The sequence below is a fragment of the Phacochoerus africanus genome, chromosome X, assembly GCF_016906955.1.
Source record: "Phacochoerus africanus isolate WHEZ1 chromosome X, ROS_Pafr_v1, whole genome shotgun sequence".
Taxonomy (NCBI): domain Eukaryota; kingdom Metazoa; phylum Chordata; class Mammalia; order Artiodactyla; family Suidae; genus Phacochoerus; species Phacochoerus africanus.
The window spans coordinates 94,769,602-94,794,728 of record NC_062560.1 but is presented as its reverse complement, the minus strand read 5'-3'; positions in this window follow the sequence as shown (position 1 = coordinate 94,794,728).

The following is a 25,127-nucleotide window of genomic DNA, read 5'->3' as shown; positions in this document are numbered from 1 at the left end:
GCTTTAGCCTGATAGTCATATAGGTTCAAACACATCATTAAAATAAAAACAGAATCTATATTTTCTTACTTTCCTTCCCCACACTATATGATTTTGATATATTTTTTTAACTTCATGTTTAGATCGTATGCTGGCTTATTTAAGTGACTGCTTTCCAATTGTGGTTTCCTCCATCCTAATTCTTCTTCTTTTTTTTAATTTAGAGAAGCCCTTTCAGTATTTCTTTTAGAATGGGTTTCATATTTCTATACTCTTTTAGCTTTTGTTTGTTGGAGAAATTCTTTATTTCCCCTTCTATTTTAAATGATATTCTTGCTGGATAGAGTATTCTAGGTTGCAAATTTTTTCCTTTCAGCACTTTAAATATATCTTGCCACTCCCTTCTGGCCTGTAGTGTTTCTGTAGAGAAATCAGCTGATAGCCTTATGGGGGTTCCCTCATAATTAACACTTTGCTTTTCTCTTGCTGCCTTTAGAATCCTCTCTTTATCTTCAACTTTTGCCATTTTTATTATAATATGTCTTGGTGTGTGCCTGTTTGGGTTCAACTTGTTTGGGGCCCTCTGTGCTTCCTGTATCTTGATATCAGTATCCTTTAGATATGGAAAGTTTTCAGCCATAACTTTTTCAAATATATTTTCAATACCCTTTTACTTTTCTTTTCCTCTGGAATTCCTATTATGCATAGATTTGCCTGCTTTATATTATCCCATTGGTGTCTTATTTTGTTTTCATGTTTTTTCATTTGGTTTTCTGTCTGCTGTCCTGATTGGGTGATTTCCATTATTCTATCTTCCACATCACCAATTTTTTCCTCCGCATTATTCATGCTGGTCTTTATTGCCTTTAGCTCAGTTTGTATCTCTGCAAATAAATTTTCTAGTTTTTCTTGGCTCCTCCTTATATTTTCTAGTTCCTTTCTAAAGGAATCTGCATCATTGTTCATGTCCTCTCTTAATTCCTTCAGTATTTTTGCTATCTCCCTTTTGAACTCAATGTTTGTTTCATTGTTGACTGCTTTAGGTGAATTCTCCTGTTGCTTTAACTGGGAATCCTTTTTGAGCTTCTTCATCTTGCTTTTATTTTTATTTTTCTGTGAGTTTGGGGAAGCCAAACTGTAGTCTTATAAGGCTACTTCTATGCAAGAATACCCCTTTGTATTTTGGGGGGGGGGTACTATTTATTTTCAGTGTGGGAGTTTGAATATTTGCTGTCTCTTTCTTAAGTGTGAGCAGGCTGTTATCCCCAGGATGCTCAGTGTGTTTTCAGAGAGGAGGAGGCAATGGGTAGGGCCAGCAGTTAATGCCTGGTTGTTGGGCTCTCAACAGCAGCAAGGACTTGCAGGAAGTTGGCACAGGCTACTCTTAGTTGCAGGGAAGCCCTTTTTTAATTTAGAGAAGAGCTCATTACCACCTGGGAAGTGGTAATGAGCTCTAGGCAGATCTACAAGGTGACCAGAGCATTTGGCAGTAGCAGCAGCAGGGTGAATGAGTTCCCAGGGGAGTGAGAGCAACAACAGCTTGTGTTTGATTGCTATGACCTCCTCTGAGGCGATTGGAGCCTCAGGTGGTGCCTATTCAGGGACCCCTAGTGGGAGCGGGCCATGACCATTTCTAGAGTCAGTAATAACTGCTGTGGTTTGCCCCTGCCACCTGTAGACCATTCATGAAGCAACCTGTCTCACTTAGCCCACATAGGAGGTGCTGTACAGACTGCTCCTGGTCGTAGGATCCTGGAAAGTGACAGAGATCAGGCAAGTGGGTACTCCCCAGAGCATTTGACAGTGACAGCAGCAGGGCGGGTGTGTTCCCAGGGGTGCAAGAGTACCAACAGGTAGTGTTCGGTCACAATGCCCTCCTCTGTGGTGCCCTTGAGGTGAATGGGGCTGCAAGTGGTGTCTGTTCACAGACCCCTAGTGGTAGTGAGCCACTCCTACCTCTGGAGCCAGAGATAACTGTAGCAGTTTGCCCTAGCCTCCTGTAGACCATGCCAGAAGCACCTCGTCCTGCTTATCCCACGCAGGAGGTGCTGCACCAGCTGCTCCTAGTTGTAGGGTCTTGGGAAGGAACAGTGACCAAGTGTCTGGGCACTGCCCAGAATGTTTGGCAGTGGCAGCTGCAGGGCTGGTGTGTTCCCAGGGGAGTGAGAGCAACAGCATCTGGTGCTTGGTTACAGTGCCCTCTTTTTTTTTTCTTTTTTGCCAACCCCTGAGGTGACTGGGGTTGCAGGTGGAGCCCACTCACAGGCCCCCAGTGGTGGCAAGCCATGCCTCCCTCTGGCCTCTCCCCTGCAGTCTGTCCCTGCCACCTGTAGATCGTGCAAGAGGCACTACTTCAAACTTAGCCCCCTGAGGCTCTTAGCCCACACAAGAGCTGCCTGGCCACCATTAGCCTGCACAAGAAGCGCCCAGTCTCCCCTAAACGAGCAAGAGCCTTCTCTCCGCCCATAGCCTCTGCCAGAGCCTCACCTCCCTCTACAAGCCCACAGGCATGCGCATGCTCTGGTACAGGGAGATTCCTATGGCGGTCCACCCCTCCTCTTCCGCTCCCCTCCCCAACAATGGCACCTTCCCTCTCCTGTGGGTCTGGACCTTCTCCCCCAGGTTCCCTCTGCCATCTCGTTCTCCTCCCCAGCCTGTGGCATACTGCTCCCCCGCCCATGGCACACTTCTCCTTAGCCCCTCAGGCTGTCCCCACACAGCCAGCCCCAGTCCTCTCCCCTGGACTGACCTTTGGAGCCTGAGTCTCCAGCGTCTCCTGCTGTGGTGTCTGGGCTGGTGGTTCAGATGATCTGTGCAGCTCTCACTCTGCTTTGCTGTTCTCCATCCAGCAGCTGCGTTTTTCTTGGCGACTTTGAGGTCCCTCCGACTCAGCTGATCTTTCCATCAGTTAGGTGTCTTCCCAGGAGGTGGGTTCCTTTTCTCTTTCACAGCTCCCTTTTGGGAATGCTAGTCCCATCCTGATTCCTTTCCTCTCTTTTATTTCTTTTGTTCTACCCAGTTATGTCAAGAGTTTCTTGCCCTTTTTGGAAGTTTAAGTTCTGCTAGCATTCAGTTGATATTCTGTCCGAGTCATTTTACATGTAGATGTGTTTTTTTGATGTGTTTGTGGGAGAAGGTGAGCATAACCTCTTACTCCTCCACCGTCTTGCTCTGCTCAAATATGTCTTAGCTATGAAACTCTTCCTAAAATGAACTGGATACATAAAATTGACAAAAATGGCAGCCACTCTGGATAAGGTAGGGAAGGGGGCCTAGACCTCTGACAGTGTGGTCTCCCTGTATCACCCTCTGGGGACACTCTATTAACCCAAGAAGGTACAGAACAGAATTCAAAGTTCTCTGCCCTTGACTGTAAACTCCAAGATGGAGGAATGTGGATCATGTCTGGTTTACTTGCCTCTGTATCCTCAGTTCTGTGTTCTGAGCCTGGCACATAGCAAAGGCATCATAACCATGTACTGAGTGAACAGGAGGTACCAGTGTTCTGTGGAAGTTGCTTTTGCTTCACAGCATCCTCCTGTGTTTGTGTGTGTATACTTATGTATGTGTTGAAGGGAAGAGGCCTAAAAGCTGACTGTTGCAGTACGATGGAGTTAAGATGAGTGAGCAAGACTTTGATGGTGAACTTGCAATGGTTGGAGTGTGAAGAGGAGCAGGATGATGAATAATGAATGGCTCGGCAGGCTGCTAGATCCTGCAGATTTGCTGGCAAAGCTGGTTGGTTTGCTCATTCATAGGTTAGACAGTAATTGATCTCCTGCCATGTGTCAGGCTAGCTCCTAAGAGACAAAGATGACTAAAACACAATCCCTGCTCTCAAGGACTAGTGTCTTATCTAATGGAGGATACAGATAGGGAAACAAATCAGTGCCAATAAACAGTGTAATGGCTATAACTATGTTTAAACTATTATGCAAATGGATCTTTCATTCCCTATAAGTCATGATGCCCCAGGGTTCACTGAATCTGCAGGTTTCCACTCTTTCGGAGAGAGTGGATACCAGCTAGAACAGTACTGTAAGTCATTGCTTAGCTTTGGCCATCACATTAGATTTGGGTCTTTTTTATCCTATAGATGACTTGTGCACGTGTGTGTGTGTGTGTTTTAACATGGGATCCACAGTTAAGAAAAGTACACAAAAACAAAGTACATCTTAACTTTCACTAGTCTCTCGTCATTTACTTTCATTATGAATACAGGCAACAGACCACGATCATTTTTCATCCACACTTATGACTTTGTCATCAATAGAAATCACATTTTCAAATCAAAATAATAATGCTGTAGCTATCCCAAAATAGTATTTACTCTCATCATTACTTCAAATAGACCTGAGATTAGATCTTATCCTTTAATGCATTGATAAAGGAGCACAAGTATTACTCTATCATTATTTTTAAATATTTTATTACTATATTTCAATATAATTGGCTTCCTCTGTAATCCTCTGTAGTTTCTTTAATCCATTCAAATGTATTGTTCTCAGAAGGGATCCATAGGCACCAACAGATTGCTACAGAAGGCCACCATGTCAGAAAATGATTAAGACCTCTGTTAGACAATAGTCTTAAGAATGAGGTGTTATCAACAAAGAAAGGAATTTTCAAACACCAGAAGTTCCCTTTATATATTCAAAGCAAATATATAAATATATATTTATATGTATAAAACCTGGGGTTTTACTATAAGCTATGAGTAAAGAGAACTGTCTAAGATATGAAGAAATTTCCCACCAAGGAGAGGAGCAAGTGGACACTTACTAGGGGGTCCTGGTAGAAACTACTGAAACAGCGAGGGTTGTTCCTCACCTGGAACAGACAGGGAAGATGTGGAGCTCCCTTGGAGAAGACCTGCATTCACCTTGGTCCTGGAGCCATCTGGCATCCTGGTGATAAGACAGCAATAGGTAAGGGAGGACTCAACGTTCATGGCCTTGTGTAGCACTTCTGTTTCTTTATAACCTGCCATGGTCATCCAGAAAAGCCAAAACTGATGGGGTAGAGAGAACCAGTAGACCACCAGAGGCCTGTGTTTAGAATGAAGAAGTTACAAAATCAGGGGGCTTTGCAACTAGAAACAAACAGCTAGGACTATGGATTTCAACAACAGGTACAACCGGTGAAGTACCTAAAAGACAAGAAGGGACTCACTGTACTTCACCTTCCATCAGCTCAGAAGTGGGGGAATTATTCCAGACCAACCATGTGCTAGCAGTAAATAATGAGCACCCAGAAGAATGAGCAAGGTTCCAAGGCTCTATTTTCCCCAACCCCACAGCCCCTAGACACCTCCAATGTAAGAGGAGGGGAAATGAAGTTAAAACATGCAAGACTCAGCATTTCTCCAAAGAGGCAGATGCTTTCAACTGGCACAATGAACTGTGTGTCTGCACTTCCTCCCCACTACCCAGCAGGATGGGAAGTTCCTAGGGGAAGTTTAGTTCAATTCTAGAGAACATTTTTGCACATCTGAGTTGCTGGGTGTACATTCCAACCCTGCTGTATGTGTTTTGGCAACATGTTATAGAAATCAGTTCAGAGTGAAGAAGAAGACAAAGGGAGAAGTGTTCAGTTCCATGAGGGTGTGGGTGGTGGGATAGCAGGTCAGGAAAGGCTGTGCTGAGAAAGGAACACTTGAGCTATGCCTTGAAAAATGAGTGAGTTTTCCATAAGCAATAGGCACCTCACATGAAAAATCAACCTTGTTGGCCAAGAAAATAACAGTCCACTTGGAGTGATTTAAAGGGTACCAGGAAGGACTTCTAATGGCCCCAAAATATATCCCAGAATACCGCCATTAAAACTTAATTCTTTTGGTCTTGTAGGTCTTCTAGACCAGTGCTTCTCAAACAGTAATGTACATGTGAATCACCTGCAAATCTTATTAAGCTGTAGATTCTGGTTCTGTAGGTGTATAGGAGGGCCAGAGAGTCTGCATTTCTAATATGACCCCAGGAGATGCTGGTGTTGCTTGTCCACGGACCACACTTTCAGTAGCAAGGCTCTAGAACACCTTAGTAAATGTAGCTAAGAATTGCTAACATTTACCATGTCCTTGTTACATGGCAGGTGCTAGACAAAGCCTTCCATATGCTTTCACTGCACTGGATCCTCACAACAAGCTTAGGATGAAACTAAGAATTTCCAGTCATTTGAGAATGACTGAAATCTCAAATTCAGAGATTTTGAGATTTCAAAGGGATTGAAATGAAGGTTGCCTTTTCCTGGTCCCATACTCTTCACTATTAGACCCTACTGCCTCCCAGAAGAAGTAACACCTTAAAGTGACAATTTTTGCTTTGTTTTTGTGGTGTTTTATTTAACTTAAAATTTTTTATTAGAATATAGTTGACTTGCAATGTTGTGTTAGTTTCAGATGTATAGCCATGTAAGTCAGTTATATATGTACATATACATAGCCACTCCTTTTCCGATTCTTTTCCCACGTTGGTTATTACATAGTATTGACTAGGTTATCCTGTGCTATGCAGCAGTTGTTGTTAGTTATCTACTTTGTATATAGTATGGTGTATATGTCAACCCCAACCCCCTAATTTATCCATCCCCCCAATATTTCCCCTTTGGTAACCATAAATTTGGCTTTGAAATCTTTGGGTGTGTTTCTGTTTTGTAAGTTATTTTGTATTATTTTTATTAGATTCCACGTATTAGTGATCTCATATATTTGCAGCAATATGGATGGACCTAGAGATTACCATACAAAGAGAAGTTAGATGGATAAAGACAAATATCTGTGAGGTTATTTTTTAAAGAAACTGGATATTTTTTATAGCACCCAGTATATATAGCAGATACAAATATCTGTTTAGCAGTGCTGGAGACCCCAAAGTTCACTTGCTCAGCCAACCCCACTCATTTCCCACAGTGTCCCCCAAAGCGCTACCTCAGAACCCTAGGGCTCTGGGCTTCTTAATTTGTAACCCAGTACTTAGAGATGTTCCAAGTGTCCCTTTCTGGGGAGATTTGTGGACAGTTAATTGAGAACAAACTCAGCATCTAGATAGAAGCTGTATCAGGGATGCAGAAAGAGAGGGGAGGCACCAAAAGGAAAGATAGGAGGTTGCAAACATAGCCACTGCTGATGTCCCTGTTTGCTCAGAATTAGTTTTTTCTCAGTACTGTCTTCCCTTAAGCCTTTACCTGCTTTCTCTCCTGTTCTCCCCACTGGCAGATTGTGACCCTAGTCCCAAGAACAGAAATAGCCTTTTGGTTTGCTCCTCCCAGCTAAATGCTGCCTAGATTCCCTGACAACCAGGCTAGTTCCTTCCTGGGGCAGGCTTTTAGAGCATCTACTTCTATGGTTTTAAGACTCCTCTCTGCAGAACCAGGAGCTTGTCCAGACCTTTCTGTTACCCTATGGGGTAAATGGGGTGAGATTATGGGGAAAGAGTAGAGGATGTTAGCAGGGACCAGTGACTCATCCATCACAGAAGCAGGGAGCTTGAAAGCCTAAGAAGCTGAGTTCCAACTACTGATTTATGTTCCAAATACAGGCTATCCTGGTGGGCATTCTGAGTCTTCCTCTGCCAACTGTAGCCTGACTAATGCTAGGTTTCTTGGATCCTGATATGGGCTGTAGAATGCTTGCTATTGCTTGCCTGAACTTAGTTATCTCTCATTCCAGAGCCGAGGGAAGCTTTCTGCCCCAAGTCTCAAAAATTCTGGAAATAAACACTAGAAAACTGCTTAAAACAGATTTCAACCCTAGGAATCCCTCCAATTTTGCTCTGGTCTCTTCCATGCAGCTCTCTGCTCAAACGTCACCTCCTCAAAGAAGCCTTTCCTGACCATCCCATCTAAAGAAGCATTTCCACACCCTACTTTGTTTTTTTATAGCACTTATTGTTGCCTGATTTTATATTATTTATTTATTGTGTCTCTTCTTACTGAAACATAAACTCCAGCTCGCTATTATTACCTATAGAGCCTAGAGTATTACCTGGGACGTATGGATGCTCAAAAAGTATTTGTTCAATGAAAGGATGGAAGGATGGGTGACTGAATCTAATTCACACTGAACCACTCATTCATTAGATCTATAGAGCTTCTCTTTTCACAGGAAGGCATGTAACATGAGCCAACCATTCCCTGGACCATGGTAGTGACTCAATAATGAACTCAATGAAAGAGGGAGATGGTTATGGGGAGGGAGGCTTGGCTTAGACCAATGATCCATGCTCTGTGTGAAGGCACTGTGGACAAATCTTTCTTCTCCCCCAACCCTGGGTAGAATGTCAAAATCAAAATGTCTCTCTCTCCTTTTTTTTTTTTTTTTTTGCTTTTTAGGGCTGAACCCAGGGCATGTGGAAGTTCCCAGGCTAGGGGTTGAATCGGAGCTACAGCTGCCAGCCTATGCCATGGCCACAGCAACACATGATCCGAGCCGCATCTGTGACCTACACCACAGCTCAAGACAATGCCAGATCCCTGACCCACTGAGTGAAGCCAGGGACCAAACCCGCATCCTCATGGATACTAGTCGGATTTGTTTCCACTGCGCCACGACTAGAACTCCCTCAAAATCAAAAATCTCTTAAAAAGCACTTTTCTTCATTACAAATATGGGGTTCAATTTTTAAAATATTTACAAATTTTTTTTAAAAATTACAAATAGAAAATGTAAAAAAGAAAATTGTTTTCATGATACAAAATACAAAAAGAACACAAGCTTTTTGGTTCTTGAAAGGTCAGCATGGACTTAGAAGGTTGCAGGCAGCACTAGACTAACAGTCCCTTGGGCACCTCTCTTTTGAAAATTCTGTGATTCTAAGCCCGTGCACATCCCATGGCAGTGATCCAGCTCTACAACATCTCTTCCCTAAGGAGCACCTCTCATGAAAGAAAATGCTGCTCAAATTGTTTTCTCCATTGCAAAAAAAAAAAAAAAAAAGCCATGGAAATTACCAAACCACAACTGAGCCATGGTCAAAGCAGTCTTGAATGGGCATTAACAAGAAGAGGGTGCCATGAAACAAAAGCAAATTTTCTCTTTCCTTCCCTCCCCCATGCTGATCGCATTCCATTTTTCAAGGATGGCAGCTATCCAGCGGGCATTTAATTTATGCAAATCCCATAGCAGCTCCTAAGTGGAACTGACACAGCAAGGGGCCACAGAAGCCAGACCTTGATGTTCTAATTGAGATTCTGTCCCTGGATGGCTGTGGAGAATGTAAAGTACCTCATATAGAACTCAGGCTGCATCTATTAAGCGTCCAAACCAACTGCCGGGAGAGGTAGATAAGACAGTGCAGGTTTCAACTTTTTAAAATAACTGCTTAAAGTTACATAAATACCTGCTCATTGAGAAAAAAATGAGCAGAATATAAATAGCTAGGAGGGCATAAAAATGACCAACAACCCAGGATAGCTACTGTGTAACATATTGATATTCCAGACCTTTCTCTAAGCCAGCATATATACATACTTTTCAAAATAAGGAATTATAACGTGCTATTTTATGGTCTTTTTAAAAATCACTTATCAATACACTGTAAAAATCATTTCCTGTCAAGGCGTGAAGGTCTACGTTATTAAAAGATGGTTCCCGGTTTTCCACTATATAAACATGTTTGCAGTGAACATACTAGTAATTGAATATGTCATTATTTATTTAGGGCAATTCTCTAAAAGTGAGATTTCAGGGTATTTACGCTTTAAGATTTATGATATTACCTCTTCTCTAACAACATACAATAATAAAATAGTATTATTACTGCTATTACACAAGCTGCAAACACTTACTGAGATCTTACTATAAGCAAGAAAGTGTTCTAAGAATCTTATATGTATTAACACATTATATTCTTCCCACAATTCTGTGTTATAGGTACTATGATGCCCATTTTATAGATGGGAAAACTGAGGTAGCAGTTAAGTAATGATTAAAATTACATGTCTAGCACGTGGCAGAGTCCAGAATAGAAATCAGAAGGACAGTAGCCTATATTCTTCACCACCACGCAGCCTTTGCCAGTTTGATAATGCAAACAATCAACCTTAAGCTTTTAAGTTGCAGCCCACAGCGAGAGTTGCAGGTATTGCCCAATGTTTTCCAGAATTTTCCTCACCAAGATATCCTTTCATACATCAAAGCAAGTACCTTATCCAAGGAGTCTGCCACTGATTTTTTACCTGGAAAGACAAAATACTAAATGTAAAACTGTCAAAAATTTTAAAACAAAAGTGCAATTGAAAGCCATTTTAAAAGACAGCCAGTGCTTCTGCTTTAGCACCAGTGACAACTGCTCGTGACAATCCAGTGGAAATGCTTTCTTATTTGGAAAACATTCTACTTATTTACCCTAAAAAGCCCCCATGTCAAAGTCTCACCTGAACCTCTCAGCTAATTTTGTATTCACTTTTTACTTGCAAATATTTGCAAACAGGTGTCACTGAGAATTCAGTAAGGTTGAGGTGGCTCCGTTTCTTGTGGCTTTTACTCCTAAGCATGGGAACTGCTTATAAGCATGGTTTTCCTTCCACTTTTACTAGTGAAGCTGCTTAAGCGCCAGCTTTGTTCCAAAGAGCAGGAGGGGTAAGCACGCCCAACCTGGGTTTACATCTTGGTTTCACAAGTACAAGTCATGTGACCTTGAGTAAGTTACTCAACCTCTCTATGAGTAGTCACTTCATCTACAAGGTGAGGGTGATAAAATAGCATTTTGTGAGGTGAGATGAGAAAACGGCTGTAAAACACTTAGAATGAGAGCTATCAGCATTAGAGAAACAATGTTACCTATTTGTCAAAAGCACACTTTTTTTTCTTGTTTTATTATTTAATTTGTAATGCTGTACAGCATGTGGACCAAGTTCCTCTTACATGTATACATTTTTCCCCCACCATTTGTTCTGTTGCAATATAAGTATCAAGACATAGTTCTCGAAGCTACTCAGCAGGATCTCCTTGTAAATCCATTCCAAGTTGTATCCAATAACCCCAAGCTCCCGATCCTTCCCACTCCCTCCCTCTCCCCCCTGGGGCAGCCACAAGTCTATTTTCCAAGTCCATGATTTTCTTTTCTGTGGAAAGGTTCATTTGTGCTGTATATTAGATTCCAGTTGTAAGTGATATCATATGGTATTTGTCTTTGTCTTTCTGACTCATTTCACTCAGTATGAGAGTCTCTAGTTCCATCCATGTTGCTGCAAATGGCATGATGTCATTCTTTTTTATGGCTGAGTAGTATTCCATTGTGTATATATACCACCTCTTCCGAATCCAATCCTCTGTCAATGGACATTTGGGTTGTTTCCATGTCTTGGCTATTGTAAATAGTGCTGCAATGAACATGCGGGTGCACGTGTCTCTTTTAAGCAGAGTTTTGTCCGGATATATGCCCAAGAGTGGGATTACAGGGCCATATGGTAGTTCTATGTATAGGTTTATAAGGTATCTCCAAACTGTTCTCCATAGTGGCTGTACCAGTTTACATTCCCACCAGCAGTGCAAGAGGGTTCCCTTTTCTCCACAGCCCCTCCAGCACTTGTTATTTGTGGACTCATGAATGATGGCCATTCTGACTGGTGTGAGGTAGAATCTCATGGTAATTTTGATTTGCATTTCTCTTATAATCAGCGATGTTGAGCATTTTTTCATGTGTTTGCTGGCCATCTGTATATCTTCCTTGGAGAACAGTCTATTCAGTTCTTTTGCCCATTTTTCCATTGGATGATTGCTTTTTTGCTGTAGAGTTGTATAAGTTGCTTATATATTCTAGAGATTAAGCCCTTGTCCATTGCATCGTTTGAAACTATTTTTCTCCCATTCTGTAAGTTGTCTTTTTGTTTTCTTTTTGGTTTCCTTTGCTGAAAAGCACAAATTTTGAGGTCTAACTTCCTAGATTCAAATCTTGGCCCTGTTTTTTTTTTTTTTTTTTTTTTGCTTTTTAGGGCCACACCAGCAGCATGTGGAAGTTCCCAGGCTAGGGGTCAAATCAGAGCTAGAGCTGCCAGCCTATGCCACAGCCTATGCCACAGGGGATCCGAGCTGCATCTGTGACCTACACCACAGCTTACGCCAACCCCGGATCCTTAACCCACTGAGCCAGGCCAGGTATCGAACCTGCATCCTCATGAATACTAGTCCAATTCATTTCTGCTGTGCCACAATGGGAACTCCCATGGCCCTGTAACTTTTTAGTTATGTGAACTTGAGCAATTCACTTCTATTCTCTGTGTCTTGATTTCCTCATCTAAAATAATAGAACCTACATCATGGAGTTCCTGTGAAGACTCCATGAGTTAATTTATATAAAGTGCTTAGAAGAGGATCTGACACAAAGTAAGCCCTGGCTATCAATGTTATTATTATTAAAGTACTACACGGCCTACTGTAAAGAGGCTTGTAAAACACTGATGAGGATGTAGAGAAATAGGAACATCCATACATTGTTGATGGGAGTGTAAAATTGTGCAGCCTCTCATAATGAAAAGCCATTCTTTTTAGTTCCTCAATATTTTAAGAATTAAAAAAGGATCCAGCAATTCCACTCCAAAAATATATTTATTTATTTATTATCTTTTTTTGGCCACACCTGTGGCATATGGAGATTCCCGGGCTAGAGGTCCCATCGGAGCTGTAGCCACTGGCCTACACCAGAGCCACAGCAACGCGGGATCCGAGCCACGTCTGCGACCTACACCACAGATCGTGGCAATGCAGGATCCTTAACCCACTGAGCAAGGCCAGGGATTGAACCTGCAACCTCCTGTTTCCTAGTCAGATTCACTTCTGCTGCACCACGATGGGAACTCCACCAAAAATGTATTTAAAAGAATTGAAAGTGGATGTCCAAACAAAAACTTGTACACAAATGTTCGCAGTACCATTATTCATAATAGGTGGAAACAACCAAATCTCAATCAACTGGTGAATGGATAAATAAAATGTAGTATACCGAGTTCCCAGTGTGGCTCAGAGGTTAACGAACCTGACTAATATCCATGGGGATTCGGGTTCAATCCCTGGCCTGGCTCAGTGGGTTAAGGATCTGGCGTTGCCGTGAGCTGGGCTGTAGGTCACAAACTCAACTCAGATCCCGCATTGCTGTGGCTCTGGCATAGGCCGGCAGCTGTAGCTCCTATTCAACCTCTAGCCTGGGAACCTCCATATACCGCGAGTGCAGCCCTAAAAAGACAAAAATAAAAAATAAATTTTAAAAAATGTAGTATACCCATACAATGGAATTTTATTTGGCCATAAAATGGAATGAAGTACTGATACAGCTACGACATGGATAAACCTTGAAAACATTCCGTTAGGTAAAAGAAGTCAGTCAAAAGCATCATATATTATATGATTCATTTATGTGAAATGTCCAAACCTATAGAGACAGAAGGTAGATTAGTGGTTTCCTGAGGCTGGAGCAGAGAGGGAGGGAGAGCAGGAATGGGGAATGACTGCTAATGTTTATGTGGTTTCTTTTTTGAGGTGCTGAAAATGTTCTAAAATTAGATTGTGGTGATGGTTTTGCAATTCTGTAAATACACTAAAAACCAGTGGATTATATACTTAAAATGGGTGAATTTTATGGTATATATACTTTACCTCAATAAAGTTCGGTTTTGTAGAGGCTTAAATACATACATAAGGAGGATTAAGTTCCCTTCATACTACTTGACATCAGTTCTGGTCAAATGTGATGGGATCTTTTGGGGGTTCTAACAAGAGGATGATCAGATCAAAACTGGTCCCTCTCCTGACCAATGTTAACTAGATCTCACCATGGCCCTCCAGGATCTTTGTAATCTAGTCATCTGTTTTGAATCTTTCTGCAGCCATGGGGATGCTCATTGTGCTGTGGTCTGCCATATTCAAGATAATTTCGTGCTGTAAATGAACCCTGATAGAGAACAAGGACCTTGTCTTACTCTCCATTGTATCCACAGTGCTTATCTGGCATGTAGTAGGTGCTCAATAAATATATGATAAATGAATAAATTGATGGGTAGTTACACAGGAAGCATGAGTTGTGGAAAGACTTTGAAACCAGGACTTGGATTCAAATCTCATCTCATCCCCACTAATTACTAGATATGCAGCATTGAGCAAGTTGATTAAATTCTCTCAAACTCAACTTCTTATAAAATGGGGGAAATAGAACCTCTCTCATAGGCAGCAAGTTTTAACTGAGATAATACATGCTATGTGATAATTCAATAAATGTTCATTTCCTTCCTTTTTTTCCCACCAATTAGAAAAGCTCTGGAACACTGGAGAGTTTCTCTACTACAGATAGCTTTGTGTTAAGTACTGTTGTAGCAATAAACATGAGCATTGACACTTTCTTAAGCACAAACTTAATGTCATGTGATATCTGCCCTTAATCATGGAAGCTGGCAATGAAATTTGAGCCCATAAAATGCCAGAATTGGGAGGGCTCTTAGTAATAGATCATCTAGTCCAAGCCCTATAACTTGATAGAGAATCTTCAAATGCCACAACATCAGTGATCCATTTGGCGTCTCTGCTTTAATTTTTAAAAGTGGGCAAAGAAACAACTGGCAAGGTGGTTAGCAGACATCTGGGGGACTATCGGTGAGAAATTCCAGGAGTGATTCATTGTCCTCACCCTTGAAAAAGTCCCCTATGATATCTGACAGCTTAATCACCCTGTGTATTTATACAGGGTGAGGCAAAGGTCACTGCAGAGAACTACTGGAGGAACAGGTGTTGATCTTCAATCTTCTAAATATATTAGTCAAAGCAGAATGTCTGCAATGGGAAAAAACAGTCAGCATATCTATATAGGATCCTGCTTACACTTCAGTTCCAAGAACCAAATTTTAGTTTCTTCACTAAACTTTCGACCTTGCTTTGATAAGAAGGAACCATCTGACTTTGGCTCCCTGGTGTCCAATGAAAGGTAGTATACAACTAAAATAGGCAAATAATGTTTTTACTTATTAGGGTCCTGAATCAAAGCCAAATTGTTAGCTAATGAAGAAAATAATTGGTTCATGTAGAGAGTAAACAAAGGATAATTAACTTGTTTTCCATACTCGATAATGTCAAGTGTGACAGACATCTATTTACATTGTATAGAGAAAAGCGCATGTCACAAATTCTGTCTCCTTATTTATAAAATGCACAGAAACATCAAGGGTAATATTGGAAGCCTAAGGAGAAAAACAACACTGGGAGGCAGTAGAGCCTAGTGGTTAAAAGCACAGCTTGTTTTCAATCAAGATCAAAGCATAGACTGAAGTAAGGAAGTAATCCAACATATCAATACACACACACACACACACACACACACACACACACACACACACCACAAACTCACACATTCCACATAGAAAGAAAAGCAAGATTTTAAAGTGTAAATGTATACTTGATCTTGAAAGGAAGTAAGGAATTATCCAGGTCCCTGAAACAAAGAAAATACTCAAAACGATGAGCAGCATTTGAAGACTTGTGGCTCAAAGGAATAAGGGAACCAGATATAGCTTTTAGGACATGGAATTTTAAAGTTTAAAAGAGAATGGGGAGTTCCCGTCATGGCTCAGCAGTAATGAACCCGACTAGCATCCATGAGGACACAGGTTCAATCCCTGGCTTTGCTCAGTGGGTTAAGGATCCAGTGTTGCTGTGAGCTGTGGTGTAGGTTGCAGATGCATCTTGGATTCTGTGTTGCTATAGCTGCAGTGTAGGCTGGCAACTACAGCTCCAATTCAACTCCTAGCCTGTGAACTTCCATATGCCGCAGGTGTGGCCATAAAAAGATATACATAAATAAATAAATAAATAAATAAATAAATAAATAAATAAAGGATGAGAGTCAGGGCTGCAAGTTCTACGTATGGCAGAGAGTTAAGACTGGTATACCTGGGGAAGGAGGAAAGCAGAGAAATAAAAAATGTCTACCTTCTTTGAAAAAAATCTAATTGCTGGCCTGAAGATAGCAATTATGTGGGCCCTGCTCCAAGTCATAGGAAACAAAGTCACCTGAAATAATCAATTTCCCTGGACAATGTGACATGAAAAGAGAAAGAAGCAAATAATAATGTAACAAAAATTTAAATAAATATATCAATAGTCATAATAAATGTAAATGGATTAGAAACACCTGTTTGAAGACAGAGGCACTCAGATTAGATACTGAAAATTCACCTATACGCTGTCTATAGGAACATACCTAAAACATCATGAATTATAGAAGTTAAAAGGAACCAGAGGGATGGAAAAAGACAAAAGAGACAAAATGGGATTTAAGGTAGAAAGCATTAACAAAAACAAAGAGACACATTATAATGATTAGTAAACAGACATTCACTTAAAAAATTCTATGCATCTAAAAACATAGCTCCAGGAGTTCCCCTTGTGGTGCAGCAGAAGTGAATCTGACTAGGAACCAGGAGGTTGTAGGTTCAATCCCCGGCCTCACTCAGTGGGTTAAAGATCCAGCATTGCCATGAGCTGTGGCATAGGTTGCAGACGCAGCTCAGATCTGGTGTAGCTGTGGCGTAGGGTGGCAGCTACAGCTCCGATGAGACCCCTAGCCTGGGAACCTCCATATGCCACGGGTGAGGCCCCAAAAAGCCAAAAAGACAAAAAATAATAATAAAAAATAAAATACAGCTCCAAATGTATAAAGTGAAAGTTGACAGAATTAAAATGAGAAATAATTAATCCATAGTCATAGTGAAAGATTTTAACACATCTCATTCTGGTACCAATATATAAGGTAGACAAATTTACTAGGGATACAATAGATCTGAATCAAATGAATAAAACAATAAAATTGAGTTTAAATAGCTATGTAAAAACACTGGCCAGTCTGGTAAAGCTACATACTGATCTTTAGGGAAAAGCATTCATTCTTTCATTATTGAGTATGATGTTTAGCTGTGCAATTATTGTACATGTCTATCAGGTTAAGGAAATTTTCTTCTACCCCCAGTTTTCAGTGTTTTTACAAATAATGGGGTTTGGATTTTGTCAAATGCTTTTTCTGCATCAATCAAAATGATTATTTGCATTTTTCCCCCTTCACTCAATTAGTGTGATACATTACATTGATTTTTCGTATGTTGAACCAGTCTTACCTTCCTTGGAAATTCCATTCTTTCATAATTAATAGTTTCTTAATAGGATGCTACATTTGGTTTGCTAGTAGTTTACTGCAGATTTTTGCGCCTATATTCAAAAAGGATATTGGTCTATAATTTTCTTTAAGATATCTTCATCTGGTTGGCCTCATATAATGAGCTATTTAGTGTTCCCTATTTTATTTTGGAAAGATTTTGAGAATGACTGGTGTTAATTCTTCTTTAAAAGTTTAATTGAATTCACCAACGAAGCTATCTTGTTCTAGGCAGGTTTTTTTGTTGTTGTTTTGTTTTGCCTTTTTTTTTTTTTTTTTTTTTTAGGGAGGTTTTGCGTTATTGATTCAATCCTTCTACCTGTTATATGTCTGTTCAGATTTTCTATTTCTTCTTGTATGTGTTTTGGTAGTTTTATGTTTCCAGGAATTTGTTTATTTCCTCTAGTCTATCTCACTTGATAGTATATATTTGTTCATAGTATTCTCTTAGAATCATTTATTTTTTTTGTAAGGTCTGTAGTTGTGTCCCCAATTTCATTTCTGACATTAGTAATTAGTTTTCTCTTTTTTTCTTAGTCATCCTGGCCAAAGATTTATCAATTTTGTTGATATTTTCAAAGTACCAACTTTCAGTTTTTTTATTCTTTCTATTGTTTTCATATTCTCCATTTTGTCTATTTCTCTTTAATCTTTAGCATTTCCTTCCCTCTGCTACCTTTGGGATTAGTTTGCTTTTTCTTAGTTAAGATATACAGTAATGTTATTGAATTGGGATCTTTATTATTTGTTATTCTTTCTTGGCGAGGGGCTGCACCCATGGCACATGGAAGTTCCCAGAAGTACCACAGCAGTGATATGAGCCATGGCAATGACAATGCTGGATCTTTAGTCTGTTGTGCTACCAAGGGAACGCCAGATGATAAGCACATTTTCAACTTTTTTCTTTTCTTTTCTTTTCTTTTGGCTGTGCCAGCAGCATATGGAAATTCCTAAGCCAGGGAGCAAACCTGTGCCATAGCAGTGATCCAAGCCGCTGCTGCGATAACACTGGATCCTTAACCTGCTGCACCACAAGAGAACTACTATTCTTATTTAGTAAGTGCATTTACAGGTATAAATTTCCCTCTAAGCACAGTTTTCACTGCATCATGTTAGTTTTGGTATGTTTTATTTTTGTTTTTATTCATCTTAATTACCTTCTAATTTCACTTGTAATCTCCTTGAAAATTGACTATTTAAAATGTGTTGTTAAATTTCCACATATTTGTTAATTTTTCCAGTTTTTCTTCTGTTTTTGATTTCTAATTTGATTCCATTATGGTCAGAGTTAAGTACTTTGTATGATTTCAATCTTTTTGAACTTACTAAGACTTGTGTTATGACCTAATGTATGGTCTCTCCTAAAGAATATTGCGTGTGCACTTGAGAAAAATGTGTATTCTGCTACTGTTGAGTAGAATGTTCTATATATTTTTGTTAGGTCTAGTTGGTGTACACTACAGTGTTTTTCAAATCTTCTATTGTTTTACTGATCTTCTGCCTAGTTCTAGCCATTACTGAGGTAAGGTACTGAGGTCTCCAGTTATTATTGTTGGAACTGTCCATTTTGTATATTTTGAGACTTTGTTGTTAGACATATATGTTTATATTTTTATATTTTTTTTCAGGATTATCACTCTTTTCAGTATATAACTTTTGTGTATATTAAAATATATACCTTTTTTCTCTTGCAACATTTTTGTCTTTATTTCCGTATAGCTACTACTCCACTTTTTTGTTATTGTTTGCATAATTTATCTTTTTTTCCATCTTTTCACTTTCAACATATTTTTATCTTTGGATATAAAGCAAGTTTGGTAAACAATATATGGTTGGATCATTTTTTTAAAATCCACTCTACCAACCCCTGTATCTTTTAATTGGAATGTATAATCCGTTCACATTCAAAGTGGTTACTGATACGAAGGGACTTCTGCTATATTGCTATTTGTTTTCTATATATCTTATGTCTTTTTTTTTTTTTTTGATCGATTCCTCCTTTAAGGGCTTCTTTTGTGATTAATTGACTTTTTCTAGTGTACCTTTTTGATTCCCTTATCAATTTTTTACCTGTATATTTTTTAGTTTGTTTTCTTAGTGGTTATTGTCAGTATTTCAGTAGATATCTTAACTTTATAGCAATCAAGTTGAATCAATACCAACTTGGTTTCAATAGCACACAAAAATTCTGGTGCTTTACATCTCAACTCCCGTTTATGTTCTTATTTTTCAAACAGCATTTTTATATATTGTGTACTCATTAGCATAGATTTGCAACAATTTTCTTTCTTTTTTCCCCCATCTTTTCAGGGCCACACCTGTGGCATATGGAGGTTCCCAGGATAGGGGTCAAATCAGAGCTGTAGTTGCTGGCCTACACCACAGCTCATGGCAACACCAGACCCTTAACCCACTGAACAAGGCCAGGGATCAAACCTGCATCTCCATGGATGAGGACATTAACTCCTCCTCCTCCTCCTATAGGATAACTATTTGGCATTGCAACAATTTTCTAGTACAATTGCATTGTAAATGCTATAGGAAAATAAGAGAAGTTATAAACCAAAAAAAAATTAATAATAGTGGCTTTTATATGTACCTATGTAGCTACTTTGCTGTTGCTTTGTATTTCTTCATATGATTTTAAGTTACTGTCCAGCGTCCTTTCATTTTGATCTGAAGTACTCCCTTTAGAATTTCTTGCAGGCTAGGCATATCAGTAACAAACTCCCCCAGCTCTTGTTTATCGATGAATATCTTAACTTCTCCATTTTTAAAGCATTGTATTTTGCCAGATATAGAATTCTTGATTGACAGATTTCTTTTTTTCTTTCAGTCCCTTAAATATCCCACAGATTTTTTTTTTTGCCTCTATAGCTTCTGAAGAGAAATAAGCTCTTAATTATATTTAGGATCCCTCATATATGATGAGTCTCTTCTGCTGCTTTCAAAATTCTCTCTTCACCTCTGTCTTTTGACTATTTGAGTATAATGTGCCTTGGTATGGATCTCTTTGAGATTTTCCTGCTTGGAGTTCATTGAAATTCTTGGATATGTAACAATATATTTCATCAAATTTCAGAATATTTTGACCATTATTTTTTCAAATATTCTTTCTGACCATTTCTCTCTCTCCTCTCCTTCTAGGGATTCTATTATGCATATGTTGATACACTTTATGTTGTGCCAAAGGTCTCATTAGTCTACATTCTTTTCCTCATGCTGAATAATCTCAATTGCCTATCTTCAACTTAGCTGATTCTTTCTTCCGCATCTTCAAACCTGCTGTTGAATCCCTCTAATAATTCTTCATGTCTTTTTTTTTTTTTTTTTTTACTTTTCAGCTGTAAAATTTCTATTTGGTTATTTTAAATAATTTCTATCTCTTTTTTGATATTGTCTATTTTGTGAGACATTATCCTCTTGGTTTCCCTTTTCCATTATTTTCATAAGCTCTCTGAGCATACTTAAGACTGTTGATTTCAAATCTTTATTAAGAAGTCCATTGCCTGGCCTCCACTGGAACAGTTTATATTAATTTTTTATTTTCCTGTGATTGAGAATAATTTGTTATATTTTTCATGCCTCATAATTTTTTATAATACCTGGAAATGTTAATATTATAATGTGGCAACTCTAGAAATCAGATTCTGGAAATGAGATTCTCTTCCAGCCTGGGATTTGTTGTTACTGCTTGTTTTATGTTGTTTTTGATTGTTCATTGTTGTTTGTTTAGTATCTTTGCTAAACTATTTTTGTAAACTCTATATACTTTGTCATGTGTGAACACTGAATTCTGCGTTCTGTTAGTTTAGTGATCATCTAGTGCTTTGACAGAATTTTCTTAAATGCATGGAGCCAAGGAAAAAAAGGAAAAAGAAAAGAGAAAACTGCTCTCCTAATCTTTTCAGATTGGTTCTGTCTTGGGCATTCCTTCAATGCTTAACCAGGTTATTTACAACTCTGCCTTAGCCTTCACTTCCTGCTTTCATGGAGACTGAAGGTCAGCTGGAGGTGAAAGCTTAGAGTCTTCTCAGGCCTTTTATGAACAGCCATCCAACCCTGGGCTTGAACATGGTCCTCATGATTCCCCTCCTTATGTGGGAAATTAAAAAAAAAAACCTTTTACCCTCCTCTATCATCTTTCCCATCTTTTTGGTCTATTGTTTGTCCATACTGTTCTTTGTCCCAGAATGCTGCATTGCTTTTTCCTGTAAATTCTTTCAGCAAATGCTACCCAAAAAGCTGTCCCAGTCCTGGGAAGGCTCTGAGTCAGCAAAACAAAGGTAAGTTCTTACACTGATCTTTCAAGAAGTCTCCAATTGTATCACAACAAAGCACTACAATTCTTTGAGAATAAAATCTATGTTATGATCTGATACTACCAAGCCAAAATATTGTTTGCCAACCTCATAGCTTCTGCTAAACTCTGAAAGGAAGGATAATAGGCAGGCAATTTATTTATTATTTTTTAAAATTGTTATTTCCCCAATACAATTTTTTTTCTACTGTACAGCATGGTGACCCAGTTACACGTACATGTACACATTCTATTTTCTCACATTATCATGCTCCATCATAAGTGAATAGACATAGTTCCCAGTGATACACAGCAGGATCTCATTGCTTATCCATTCCAAAGGCAATAGTTTGCATCTATTAACCCCAAGATCACCATCAACTCCACTCCCTCCTCCTCCCCCTTGACAACCACAAGTCTGTTCTCCAAGTCCATGATTTCTTTTCTGAGGAAACGTTCATTTGTGCCATATATTACTTTCCAGGTATAAGTGATACCATATGGTATTTGTTTTTCTTTTTCTGACTTACTTCACTCAGGATAAGAGTCTCTCATTCCATCCATGCTGCTGCAAATAGCATTATTTTGTTCTTTTTTTGGCCAAGTAGTATTCCATTGTGTATATATACCACATCTTCCTAATCCAATCCTCTGTCGATGGACATTTGGGTTGTTTCCATGTCTTGGCTATTGTGAATAGTGTTGTCCATAGTGGTTGTACCAGCTTACATTCCCCCCAACAATGCAGGAGGGTTCCCTTTTATCCATACCCTCTACAGCATTTGTTATTTGTGGACTTACTAATGATGGCCATTCTGACTGGCATGAGGTGGTATCTCATGGTAATTTTGATTTGAGTTCTTCTAACAATCAGTGATATTGAGCATTTTTTCATGTGCTTGTTGGCCATCCGTCTATCTTCTTGGGAGAAATGTCTGTTCAGGTCTTTTGCCCATTTTTCCATTGGGTTGTTGGCTTTTTTGCTGTTGGGTTGTATAAGTTGCTTGTATATTCTAGAGATTAAGCACTTGTCAGTTGCATTATTTGAAACAATTTTCTCCCATTCTGCAAGTTGTCTTTTTGTTTTCTTTTTGGTTTCCTTTGCTATGCAAAAACTTGTCAGTTTGAGAGAATACTATGAACGATTGTATGCTAACAAATTTGACAGCCTAGAAGAAATGGACAACTGTCTAGAGAATTACAGCCTGCCAAAGCTGAACCAAGAAGAAATAGATCAACTGAACAGACTGATCACTAGAAATGAAATTGAATATGTCATAAAAATACTCCATACAAATAAAAGTCCAGGACCAGATGGCTTCACAGGCAAATTCTACCAAACATATAAAGAGAAACTTATACCCATCCTCCTTAAACTTTTCCAAAAGGTTGAAGAGGAAGGAGCACTCCCAAAGACATCCTATGACACCACCATCACCCTAATTCCAAAACCAGACAAAGATACCACCAAAAAAGAAAAATATAGACCGATATCTTTGATGAATATAGACGCAAAACTTCTCAACTAAATTTCAGCCAACCAAAGCCAACAACATATCAAAAAGATCATACACCACAACCAGGTGGGATTCATCCCAGGTTCACAAGGCTGGTTCAACATATGCAAATCAATCAATGGTATACATCACGTTAACAAAAGAAAAGTCAAAAGCCACATGATCATCTCAATAGATGCAGAGAAAGCACTTGACAAAGTGCAACATCCGTTCATGATCAAAACTCTTACCAAAGTGGGTAGAGAGGGAACATACCTCAACATAATCAAAGCCATTTATGACAAACCCACCGCCAATATAATACTCAATGGAGAAAAGCTGAAAGCCTTCCCACTAAAATCCCAAGACAAGGATGCCCACTCTCACCACTGTGATTCAACATCGTACTGGAAGTCCTAGCCTCAGCAATCAGGCAAACAAAAGAAATTAAAGGCATCCAAATAGGAAGAGGAGAGGTAAAACTGTCACTGTATGCACATGACATGATACTATATGTAGAAAACCCTAAGGACTCAACCCCAAAACCACTTGAACTGATCAACAAATTCAGCAAAGGAGCAGGATATAAGATTCACCTTCAGAAATCAGTCACATTTCTGGATACTAACAATGAAATATTAGAGAAGGAACACAAAAATACAATACCTTTTAAAATTGCACCCCCCAAAATCAAATACCTGGGAATACACCTGACCGAGGAGGCAAAGGACTCACATGCTGAGAACTATAAAACATTAATCAAGGAGATTAAAGAAGATGTAAAGAAATGGAAAGATAGTCCATGCTCCTGGGTTGGAAAAATTAATACTGTAAAAATGGCCATACTACCCAAAGCAATCTACAGAGTCAAAGCAATCCCTCTCAAATTACCCATGACATTTTTCACAGAACTAGAACAAACCATCCAAAACTTTATATGGCACCACAAAAGACCCAGAATTGCCAAAGCAATTCTGAGGAGCAAAAACCAAGCAGGAGGCAGAACTCTCCCAGACTTCAGGCACTATTGATGACAAAGCCACAGTCATCAAGAGAGTGTGGTTGGTACTGGTACCAAAACAGACAGACAGACCAAGGGAACAGAATAGAGAACCCAGAAATAAACCCAGGCACCTATGGTCAACTAATCTTTGACAGAGGAGGCAAGAACATAAAATGGGAAAAAGACAGCCTTTTCAGCAAGTCTTGCTGGGAAACCTGGACAGCTGCATGCAAATCAATGAAACTAGAACACATCCTCATACCATGCACCAAAATAAACTCCAAATGGCTGAAAGACTTAGATAGAAGACAAGACACCATCCAACTTCTGGAAGAGAACATAGGCAAAACATTCTCTGACATCAATCTTACAAATATTTTCTCAGGTCATTCTCCCAAAGCAATAGAAATACAAGGCAGGCAATTTAAAATTCTCCAGTGCAGCAGCTTCTTTCTTTGTTAAGCTCTGCCCTTGTTACTGTACATTTTTTACTAGATTCTAGAGCTCTGTGAAATTGATTCTGATAGTTTTTGCTAGTTTTTGAGTTTTTGTTTTGTTGTGTTTTAGCATGTGTGGAGTGGAGTGGATAGAGCCTAGGAGTTTTCTCTTCTACCATTTTTGGGTATTTAACCTACACAAAAAATTTTAATCCACAAAATGAGATTACGTATTATTTGTGGATACAATTAAATTGAATTAAATGTATAAAATCAGACTATCAGTTTATTCACAGAGTTATGATAGTGGTTGTATTTAAAAGAGGATTACAGTGAAAGGTAAAAAGGTGGAATATGAACTTTTTAAGTAATTTTTGCTTAATTTATATAAAGATATTGGGTAAATACAACAAAGAGTATAGCTTTTGTAAATTCTACTTGATGCATACATAAATATTATATTATTCTATATACTTCTCTGAAGCATTCCCTTTTTCCCTGCCTCTAAAAAATTTCAGGTTTAAGAGAATGAGAAGACAAGCCATAGACCTGGATAAAATATTTTCAAAAGACATATCTGATAAAGAACTCATTCAAAGTATACAAAGAACTCTTGAAACTCAACAATAAGAAAATAATAACCCAATTTAATAATGGACAGAAAATCTAAGCAGACATCTCAACAAAGAAGACCTAGCGATGGCAACTAAACATATGAAAAGATGCTCAATATCATATGTCAATAAAAGATTACAAATCAAAACAGCAGTGAGATACACATCTATT